The following is an 11662-nucleotide window of genomic DNA, read 5'->3' as shown; positions in this document are numbered from 1 at the left end:
AGAACCATCTTATTTCATCTATGAGTTTTTCCAATTGATTTCTTTTTGAAAAACTGCATTTGAAACACAAATCTGCATCTAGCCATTTAAATCATTCTATTATTTATATCTAGGTCAGATTCAAGATTGATTTCTTCAAGAGTATGGTTTCTTGAAGAAATTGGTCTTTCTCCTTTGAATCCAAATTGGTTTCGGTTTGTGTTGGCTTGCTAGCTAGTGCCATGGGATGAACGAGCTGGAGAAGGAGCTGCCATTGCCATGAAGGACTGAGCTTCAAGCTTTGCTAAGTTGGAGAAGAAGATTGCACAAAGGAGGTATTGCTCATATTCCTAAATAGACCTAGGTGCTTCTTGAGCTTGGTTGTGTTTCCTTTGTAAGAATCTTTTTCTACTTAGTGGAATGCCTGGTCGGTTGATGACTCCCAATTTTTCCCAATGGTGGGTTTCTAGGTGAACAAAATCTGTTTTGCATATCTGTAATTTTTCTGGGTTTGTGTTCTTGGTGGTTGACTAGTCATCTGTATCTGCTGTTTGATGTTTACATGATAATGATGATTTCACACACTTTCACCATAGTTGTTGCTAGCACAGGGGATGCCTAGATTGACGGGTCCTTCTGAGTGCCTAGGTTGTCACTAGTAATCTTCTAGGATTGCGGGTACATTGTGGCATGCTCTGTGTATTCTATTGGTTGTGATTGTTTCTTGACTAGTAGTTGACTAGTCATATGTGTATTTGGTCAAGGTTTAAGTGTGTGAAGCTTGCTGTGTTGTTGTGTCTTGTTTGTGTGATTAAGTTTACCCCTCGTCACCTAAGTACCATTTTCACATACGCCAACTTAATATAGTTGGACCCATTGGAAGACATATATTTTCATGGTGTTCATGATGCACAACAATTGATCCATATCCTTCGAGACATAGAAGAATTTATTGCCATTAATCACACCCGGTTACCTGTGAAGCTCATTGTCATTGATTCCATTGCTTCATTTTTCCGATCACAGTATGAAAGAACATTGCCATATTTGAAACGCCGGTCTGAAAAGTTTTTCAAGATATCTGGGACATCGAAGGCTTTAGCAAATAAGTTTGGGGTGGCGGTGTTTGTGACCAACCAAGTGGTGGATTTTATTGGGCCAGATCATGGAATCAATGGAGTGAGGTTGGGAAACTTGGAGTGCTTACATACATCAGGCAGATGGGTGAGTCCAGCTCTATGACTGGCTTGGGCACATTGCATCAATTCAAGGGTGTTCTTGGCAAGACATGAGGAATCTGTTGGGGTTAACAGTCGTAATGCTCTTTCAATAACTATATCTAGTCAAACACATAGGACACTTCACCTTGTATTTGCCCCACGTTTGGCCCATGCATCATCTAAATTTGTAATCACAAAAGAAGGTGTAGTAGGAGTATCACGGTAACTGCATAATAATTGCATTGTAAAGACTTTAATGTTGGGGATCCATTTTGAGTTACATCATAGGCCCTTTAATTTCGTACTTACATAGTTTACATCATTGCAATAGCAATACCAATATAATAAAAGTATCCAACTAGGTTTTTCGAGTGTAATACCGAGAAGCCTTGGAATATACATTTAGTTTTAAGAAGGAGCAAACTGCAACTACATGCTTGCAAGGTAGCTGCTCAAGCTGAAACTTCCTACAACTACAATTGTTGTTCGTCAAATGTACGAGGCTGTCCATATCATCGTCGACATAATTATACTGTACATTATTTTGTTTAACGACATTCATCCTTGCAGCATCATCCAACCTATTCCTCAACTTCTTCTCATCAAAATTAGGGCACAACGTTGTTGTGCATTTCAAAGTCAACTCACGACGTTCGGTGAACCATTGACAAGGAGATTAATAATTTCCCCTATTAAATGAACCACTGGCAACATCCTTGCAAACCTAAGGACTGAGTTTATTGACTTTTGCAATATTTGTTGTCATTACATTGTAGCGGCGTCCATCCATGTGAGATCTAGACCACTTGTGTAACTTTGCATGTTCAAGATATTCAACAACCTGTTCCTTTCCCTTGATCTTGTGAAAATGACGATCAAATTCAATCGTTAAATAAGATTTCGCAGCTTACTCAAAATGCATTAGCATTTTATACGCTTTTTCAACTTGCAAGTGTGTTTCATGTTCCCCTTCATATGATAAAAGCATATGCCATGTTGTGCGATTGGAAAAACTTTGTTTTACACATTCTCTATGTTAACATTACGATCAGAAATGATAATAAGACTGGGACAATCACCAATGGCTTCATGAAGTTTAGTGAAAAACTAATGTCATGATGCATTCGTCTCCAAATCCCCAATCCCAAAAGCAAGAGGATATATATTTCGATTACCATCAAATGCATTCACTACAAACATAACACCCTTGTACTTAGATTTTAAATGAGTGGCATCCACAGCTATCACTTGGCGCATGGAAGAACGAAACCCTCTAATACATGCGCCAACTGCCATAAAAAAAATACACAAAATGATTGTTCTCATCAGTATGGATGTGTGTCTTTGTGCTGGGATTCATACGCTCCAATTCATAATAATAGGCTGGAATGATATAATATCCCTCATTGTATGATCCTCTAATGGACATTCGAGCTAACTCCCTCGCTTTCCAAGCTTTCGAATAATGAATGGTCAAACCAAAGTTGTGTTTCACATCTCTCATTATGTCACTCGGTGTGTATATTGTTTGAGAATCCTTCAATTTCCTTTTCAATGAAGTAGCTACAAGTGCTGCGGTTGCTTGACAATGGTTGTCATTTACCAATCTCAAATCATATTCATGGCCAGCTGTACATTTCACAATCATGAAGTTGTATTCTCCAATTCTTGATGCTCGGACCCGCCATGGGCATGGACGTTGACAACAAACCACAAACAATCTTTTAGTGCAAGAGAATTGCACCTTACATTCAAAGTGGCCTCTCAATGCCGCCAACTGTAACTTGGTCAATAAGGCTCCCTCACTAGTGAAAATTTTCCCAACTTCAATTTTCATATTCCAATCACTTCGCGAATACCCTGTGTCCAAATATGTTTCTACATCATTTACACCAGCCGCATTGTACTGGTTATGTTCACCCATTTCACTCAAATAATGTTCACGAGTGAGTTTAGATTCTCCTCTTAAACGCATTATTGGCAATTGGGTTGATGTGTCCAAGCGACCCAAAATAGGAGGGGCAAAGTACACTGACACTTCCTTTGTTTTAGTACCATTATCACCACCATGCATACCCTCCACCTTGCTAAAATCAATCATGTCCATAAAATTTGTCCCAACATCACCTCCCACATCAACGACATTTGTGTTATTCCGAGTTACTTCATTACTTTCAACAATGGCAACTGAAGAACGACCCATCCGACTACTATCTGTCGTCATATGCATACTATCAACTACATGATTTGTTAGTCCTCTATCTTCTATACTCACAGAAACCCAAGCAATCAAAATAAAACCAATTTCACAGAAACCTACAAAGATTAAGATAATGACCATCAAGACTACTTATTGGAGGTCAGCAATGGAGTTGAGCTTCAAGGTTGCAAGCAGCTACAACCTTATGCTATTCGGAAGGCATACCTAGAAGATGGGGTCGAGGGGGAGGGTTTCGTGATTCAGAATAGAGAGATGGGGACAATTTAGAATAGAGAGCTTCAAGGTCGATCGCCAGCGATGAGAGAGCTATGCAGAGGGAGAGAACTGCATGTGTGTGAGAGAGAGAGAGAGAGAGAGAAAAAAAAAACTTACCAAAAAATTTATCTGGCCGATAAGTGGGCAATAAGTATATATTTATAGGTTATATTTGCAAAATGTGTGGGGAAAGGTGGTATTTCCAGATAAATTTGGAAAGGAGTGGCATTAAGCGCTATTTCCCTTTTTTTTTTAGGAATTGGTTGGTCAGTAGGTGGGTTCTAGAGTAGACACATCAGCATTTAACGATTGACCACACGGTCAACTTAACGAAATGATGAAATTGGACGATGTTGCAAACGTATGTAAATTGATAAAATTGATACCTTGGGGTCCATATTGAGAATCACCCCAAACCTGCAAGTGTCTTTTGTCGTTAGCCCATATTTTTTTTTAAGAGAACAACGTACAAAATATTAATTTCAATTAAATTAAACGAAAGGGTTCTTAAGATGAATAAAAAAATATTGACAAAGATAAGAGAAACACACAAGCATTACTACATTGGGCCACCAAGATAATATTCTTCGTATACAGCACCGCAAACAAGTGAAATCCATAAAGACAATCGTCGGGTATATGTCTCTCTTGTTTCTTTAACTCCACAATTGTAAAATATGGTGACATTTTGTTTTGTTTTGTGGGAAATAGCTCTAAATACCATCGAGGCCAAATTTTATTCTCCAAATATCATCCTCCAGTGGACACGCACTACAAGAAAACATGCCTTTTGTGAAGAGGGGTAGTCGTCACTGAAACATGGAATTTCGTCACAGTTGAGTATATATGACGTAATTTTTCGTCACCTATACCTCACACTGATTCTCCCACGCGACGCTTTCTCTCTTCGTCACATATACCTGATATGTGTGACACATACCGCGTCACTGTACGTCAGATTATGTGGCTATCCGTTAGTCACTTCCTACGGCTATTAGTGATGCATGATTTGGGTCACGGTTTAGCTGCATCTGTGAGGAGTTATTCCTCTCCTAAACTTGGTATAAAATGCTATGTAGTGTGTGATGACGTGCGCATCACATATTTGTTTAATGTGTGACGATGCACACGTCACATAATTTTGTAGTATGTGACAATGTATACATAAGATGTCTTTTTAATTGTGACGATATTGGCATCACATATTTCTTCAAATTGTGATGAGGTCTGTGTCACACATGTTCCATACCAAGGTACCTAATTATGAATAATATGTGCAAATCCAATCACAATTATCAATTCTCATCTTTTTCAATGTATAGTATAAAAATAGATAATCGCATTTCCATTAATAAAAGTAGGTAATTACATTGTATGTTCCAAAATAAAGATCCCAAACTAAGTCTAAACTTTGTACAACCAAAAGTAAGTCTAGAGCAAGTGTGTTCCAAAATAAAGATCCCAAACTAATTCTAGACTTTGTATAACCAAAAGTGAGTGTAGAGCAACTGTGTTTCAAAATAAAGATCTGAAACTAATTCTAGACTTTGTACAACCAAAAGTAAGTCTAGAGAGCAAGTGTATGTTCCATATGGATATAATCCCTAAATCAGTTCTCATCAAGATTCTGGTTTGCCAGTTCATCGTAATAGTCATCATCAGAATGGACACCATTACTACCTCTAGAGCTGGAGCTAGTATGGCCATGAGATGCAGTCAAAACAGACCTCAATTGGGCTCTCAAATCTTCATTCTCCTTTTGTAAAGTGACGAGATTTGTTGTTGCTTCCAAATATCCTGTCAACAACAGAACCATAAAATCCAATTTTTCTGGTATTATGATCAAGTAGGTAGTTGTGTGTGTACATTAAGTTTACTTTGACATTCATCAATTGAACCACCAACTTATGTTTTGACATGAGCTTTTAGAAAACTGTTGTTGCTCCTGCACCACCAGAGAAACTAACGCAATTTCAGCTACTGTGTATTAAACTTTAAACTCAGAATTAAATACCCTAAACTCAATAAAAATCTACCAAATTACATGCATCCTGAAGTTGATTAAATAAACTTTGAAACCATATAAAATTTGGCAGAAATGGTGCGCTCTAATTTATAAGCTAAGGCAGTCCAAATAAGTGTCTCAAAACTGAAACTGCAGCCCCTGTTTTTGACAAATTTTGTAGTCATAAGCTGCACAAAAACCAGATTTATACAACTAAATCGCAGAGCACAATCCAATCAGTCTACAATTATAACTTCATGACCCTCCAAAAGTTCTCTAAGGCCATATCAACTTCTAAAAAGTCAGCTTTTTCAAAGAAGATCTTGTATGACCATAACAGTTCCAAGTAATGCCCATTACCAGCCTAACACTTCCTTCACGGTTGGAGCCACCCAAATCATACCAATCTAAGAAAACATGAATTTATGGATCAAAGAGTTATCAAGACAAGATCAAATGACTAAATGAATTTGATGAACAACCCATTTTCAATTACTTGTCCTTTGCCTCAGACATGCCGTACACAATAAGAAAGAAGACAACCCATATTACCTTGATCAACATATATCACATGAAAATTGAGTCTTCCTCCTCTTCATATATGGCTGCAGAAGTTATAAAGGGGCTGCTGATTCCGGTTGCCCTACGGTTAAATTAAACCAAAACAACCATTTCAATAATTTTTCTTTTGTAAATAAAATACAAAATAAGTAAAAATGGGGAGCTCACCCCTCTTTCTGCAGTACAACACCAAGTGAACATCCAATTGTCAGTAAGTTGCATTTATTTGCCTTGCAGTTGATGTACACCAGAAACAGAAAGCACAGAGCCAAAAATTGCAGAGACTAAAAGGAAACTAAAGAAACTATCAGACTAAAAGGAAAAAATTGCAGAGACCAAAGGAACGTGTATTGGAGAAAATGGGTGAAGTGGGTGGCTGAGATTAGAGAACCCAACAAGAGGTCTCAAGTCTGGTTCGAAAATGAAAAATAGAACTAAGCAGAAAAATAAATAAAACAAAATTAAAATTCAAGCACAAAAAACAAAAGAAGTGTAGAGGAGCTGACTTTTACCTCTTTCCCACCGTCCTCTCACCCAACTTTTTCTACAACCAATCACATGGCCCCTCTTCTAAAAACAAACAGAACCCCCAACTTAATCGATGGTAAAAACCACAATCAAAGAACCTATAATCCACAACAAACCAAAATCAGAAAAATCAGTAGACAAATTAGAGAACATTCGAAAAATAAAAATGAAACATTTAAGGCTTAATTATGTACATGCCCCTGTACTTTTAAGTTTATTCAGATTACCAATTGTGGTGGAAAACGCCTCAAAGTACCCCAACGTATAATAACCGTCTCAATTTACCCCATTCACAAATTTTTGACGGTCCGTTAACAACAGTGCCCCACTTCGTTTTAACCTTTAAGTCGCTCAATAAGGGTTTCTCAGTTTGTAACAAAGGGGAAATTGGGTTTAGGGTTCATTGGAGAAGAGGGTTGTTGTCAAAATCTGAGGGTTTCTTCGATTTTGGGAGAAATTGGAGAAGAAATCATTGTTTGTAAAACTCTGAGATGGAGTTTGAAATTAGGAAGATTGTGGAGTAGAAGATTTGGGATGATGGAAACAGGAGAGAAGCAAGGAGAAGGAGGGCATGGCCAATGGTGTCATTGTGGGAAGTTAGCACGGATGCAGACTTCTTGGACTGGCAAACCTGTGAAGATTTCTAGTCTGCCCAAAGTCAAAGGTAAGCATGTTTAAGATAAAATTTTCAGTCATTATTTTGGGCATCACAAATTGATAGAGTTGTTAGTGATGAAATTGTCGTGATTGATGAAATTTTCACCATTTTACCACCCAAATTTTCAGTCATTGTTCTTGGTTGATACAGGGAAGGGGAGAAAAAGGATGTACGCTTTTTTCAAAGTGGTTTGATGCAAAAATGTGTGAGCGCTCAAAATCGTTGATACCTGGTTTGCTGAGGAAGATTGATAGGGTGGAGAAGGAAAATGCAAATATTCGAGCAAAGTCAAAAATATTGTGGGCTGCTATGTTGCTTTCCTGGTTGGTGGTGTTTGCCATGAAGATGAATTAGGCACTTTGGCAGTAGTTCAGTGGGCATTGTAATTTGATACCTGATGTTAATGTAATGTAAGGCATTTTGGCAGTAGTTAAGCATTTTGGCAGTAGTTAAGCACTTTGGCAGTAGTTTAATGGGCAAATTTAATCTGAGAACAAATGCTAATCTAATGTAAGACACTTTGGCAATGTAATGTAATGTCATTTGGTGTAATGTAATGTAATGCTAGTTAAGTTTGTTCATTGTAATTTGTTTAGGGGTTACAAATGGTGACATGAATGGTAAGTTGTTTAGAGGTTACAAATGGTGACATGAATGTAATGCTAGTTAGTTAAGTAATGTAATGCTAGTTAAGTTTGATCTGTGATATGAATGGTAAATTGAATGGTAATTTCTTGATGAATCTAGAAGAAGATAACCAAAATTCAGTTTTCCTAAAAAAGCAGGACCTGCTTCTTTGCCAAAGTTTATGGTAGATATGTAGCTTTTGGTAACATGCCAAAGTTTACTGGAATCTGGAAAGCAAGAGGCAAAGCCCAAAACTAGCAAAAGCACCTGTCATTATAAGCACAAACCAAAACAGAACACAAACCAAAACAGGTTCCAACCATAACAGTCTTATGAATATATGCACAAACCAAAACAGGTTCCAAAACAGATTCCAACCATAACAACCTTAGGAAATATGCACAAACCAAAATAGGTTCCAAAATAGGTTCCAACCATAACATACATTAAATATTCAGGTTCCAAAACAGGTCCAACCATAATAGGTTCCAACCATAACATACATCAAATATTCAAACCATAACATACATCAAATATTTAGGTTCCAAAACAGGTCCAACCATAATAGGTTCTAAACATAACAGACATCAAATATACAGGTTCCAACCAAAACAAGTTCCAACCATAACAGACATCAATAATCCCACAAACCAACAACCATGTCTGGACCATTAAAGTCTTCCACAACATTCAAGGATGAAAAAAAGGATCTTTGACAAAATGGCTCCTCTGTTGATCTTTCATCCTCCTCCGACGTTGTTGTACTCGAGATAATTTGGCAGGTGTCAGTGCTTGAGATGGCTGGGATTGAAAAGCATCAGCTGCTTCAGATGGTTGGGATAGAGAAGCAGCAGCTACTTGAGATGCCTGGGATTGAGAAGGCCCTTGGGAAGTGCTTGAGTGTTTCCTTTGCCTTAATTGCATACTCTGTTGTCCGCCACTTTGGTCTCCACCATCTCTCCTTCTTACCTAAAACAAATAATAATTAGAAGTTTCCATGATATAAAATTTTGATGAGTGAAAACATAGTTGAAACTGTGGCACTTACTGCAAGTTTGTCCTTGGCAATGTTCCTCTTCCTAGTAGGCTTTATGTTGGGATTTCTAGGTTCCTAATAACCAAAGTCATCAAGGCAGAAACCAAATCAAATACATTTAAATGTAAAGCAATAATTCTAAAAACCGCATACCTTACAACTACTTCGATTATGCCCTTCTCCACCGCAATTGCCACACTTTGAAGGGATGCCATACCTAGGAAGCTTATATGGATTAGCAGAAGTTTAGGTTCTTCAACAGCTTGTTTTCTTGTCTTCTTAGGCCTACCAGGCTGCTTGTGGTATTTCGGAGGGAGTAATGGAGGTAAATTAACCTTTATCCACTGATCTTGGCTAGTCATAGGCATAATCATTGGTTCATAGGCTCTCAAATAAGCCTCTTTCTTGTACACTGCATCACAAAAGTCCTCTGGATTCCCATGAAACCAACTTATTGCAGCACATGCATGCAAACATGGTATTCCATTCAAATCCCAAGCATGGCATGAACAAGAGTGGGCATTCAAATCAACAACAAAGGTGCGGCCACTATGGTGCATTACTTCAAACTGATTCTGTCCAGCAGCCTTAGGAATGCACCATTGAGCTTTTCCTTTGTTTTTCTCTAATATCTTTCTAATTGTGGCCCAACTTGTCCATGCCATTTCTCACAGAGAACCCTTCTTCCAGCCATCAACAACATTATATACAACCGAATTCTTTCTAGCATAGTCAGAATAGGCTTGTCTCGGGCATCCATTATGCTACGGTTGAATGCCTCACATAGATTGTTCATAAGCATGTCACACTTGGAATCACTCTTGAAATATGCCCTACTCCAATGCCTAGGATCTTTCTCCATGAGCCAATCATGTGCAGGTTTAGACAACTGCAACATCTTTGTCATCTCTGCATGAAACCATGGCACTGTTGTGGCTCTAGCAATTGCTTCCATTTGATGTTTCAAGGCAAGACCTCTATGTTCCAAATAGAAGTTCCCATATAGATGTTTCAAACAATGTCTATGCTCTGCCTGAGGGAATAGAGCATCCACAACATCTATTAACCCTTTTTGTTTGTCAGTCATAAATACATAACCATGGCTATTCGTAATATTGAGATCACCACTCAATAATTCTAAAAACCACAGCCATGTTGAATTGCTCTCAATCTCTACATATGCATAGGCAAGTGGAAACATTCCGTTGTTTGCATCAACTCCCATTGCAGAAAGCACTTGCCCAGGGTGAGGCCCTTTGACATGACACCCATCCAAGCAAACCACAGGCCTACAACCATCTAAAAACCCCTTCTTGCAGGCTGCAAGACAGATGTAAATTCTTTGAAACCGTGGCCTATCACCTTCCATTTCAGATTTAATGATAACTGTACTTCCCACATTCCTCGGTTCTTATTGTTTATCAGAAGACCTCTACAATGTCAACTGCCATGGCTCTTGCTCTGCATATAGTTGCTCTAGATGGTCTGTAACCATAGTCTTGGTGAACTTGCTCTACAAAAGAAGAAGTAATCCAATTTAGATTGAGCCTTAACGCCTGTAATATCTTTCACCAACCAGCCAGCAGTAGCATGTATATTTTTAGTCCCCTTGCTACAAACATGTGTAGGATTAAAGGTTTTCACCTGCAGGTAAGTGCTACCACTAACACTTGAAGCATGGATAACAAAAGGACAACCCTCTTCACATACTGCTCTTATTTTGTTACGGTCATTATTCATAAAAATCAACTCCCTTCCACAATTAATGGAGTATATCCTCACAGCTTTTCTAAACAACTCGGCAGTTGCAAACCTTAAACCTATTTTGAAACTTGGGCTTCCCATATCAATTTCAGGTCCGAAATCTTCACCTTTTGGCATCCTATTCTTCTTCCTTCTTACTTCACCCACTGCATCATCTTCACTTTGTGAACTATTTGGGCAGGTAAGTGTAGGTGACTCTTCTCCATTGTCTGACTCATCATTTTGCTCTGCATTAGGATCATTGTCAAAAATACTATGATCCACATAACCTTCAAACCACTTATCATCATTCTTCAATAATTCAATCTCTTCATCACTCTGTGCATAGTCACTGTCTTCAAAGTCTGGATCATCGCTATCATCATTCTCAGAACAAGAATATTCTTTATCACTGCTATCATTCCCCACTTGGCTTGAAGTTAAGCTCACTACCTTCAAGTACAAAACTACGACCTTGCTATTGCTTTTAGGTACCATGCTCATACAAGCTAAAAGTGTACTATCAGATATTATTTGAATGAGTCTACTAGTTCCAAACTCTTCACCATAAAAACTCACATCATACCAATCGTCATATCCCAAATCTTTAGCCATTCCAAATAGCTCTAACATGGACATATAGTTAACCTCACAGTAATCAAACCAACTGACTTCACCACCTAAATAAGACCACTGACTGTCCTTTCTATTTTTCACTAGTTTACCTCCATGGAAAAACTTAAATGTGACAACCTCATCAGCATCTTTATCTGCGTAACAGGAACATTCACTTAACAAATGGAAAAAGCACACAAAGAGAAAAGAAGGA

At 38.1% G+C, this 11662-nt stretch overlaps 2 long non-coding RNA genes across 2 annotated transcripts; both read right to left on the bottom strand.

Annotated features, from left to right (window-relative positions):
- Positions 1–4994: 4994 nt before the first annotated feature.
- LOC148919084 (uncharacterized) lies at positions 4995–6692 on the bottom strand. Its single transcript, XR_016125355.1, has 2 exons — positions 6410–6692; positions 4995–6323 (listed from the first exon to the last, which is right to left on the bottom strand). It is a non-coding gene; the product is annotated as an uncharacterized LOC148919084 (long non-coding RNA).
- Positions 6693–8881: 2189 nt separating this feature from the next.
- On the bottom strand, positions 8882–9278 carry LOC148919083 (uncharacterized). Its single transcript, XR_016124990.1, has 3 exons — positions 9244–9278; positions 9103–9165; positions 8882–9023 (listed from the first exon to the last, which is right to left on the bottom strand). It is a non-coding gene; the product is annotated as an uncharacterized LOC148919083 (long non-coding RNA).
- Positions 9279–11662: the final 2384 nt, after the last annotated feature.

Source organism: Prunus mume, linkage group LG3 (genome assembly GCF_029339155.1).
Source record: "Prunus mume cultivar Tortuosa linkage group LG3, ASM2933915v1, whole genome shotgun sequence".
NCBI lineage: Eukaryota > Viridiplantae > Streptophyta > Magnoliopsida > Rosales > Rosaceae > Prunus > Prunus mume.
The sequence above is the reverse complement of the archived record's forward strand: the minus strand, read 5'-3'. Positions and strand labels throughout refer to the sequence as shown.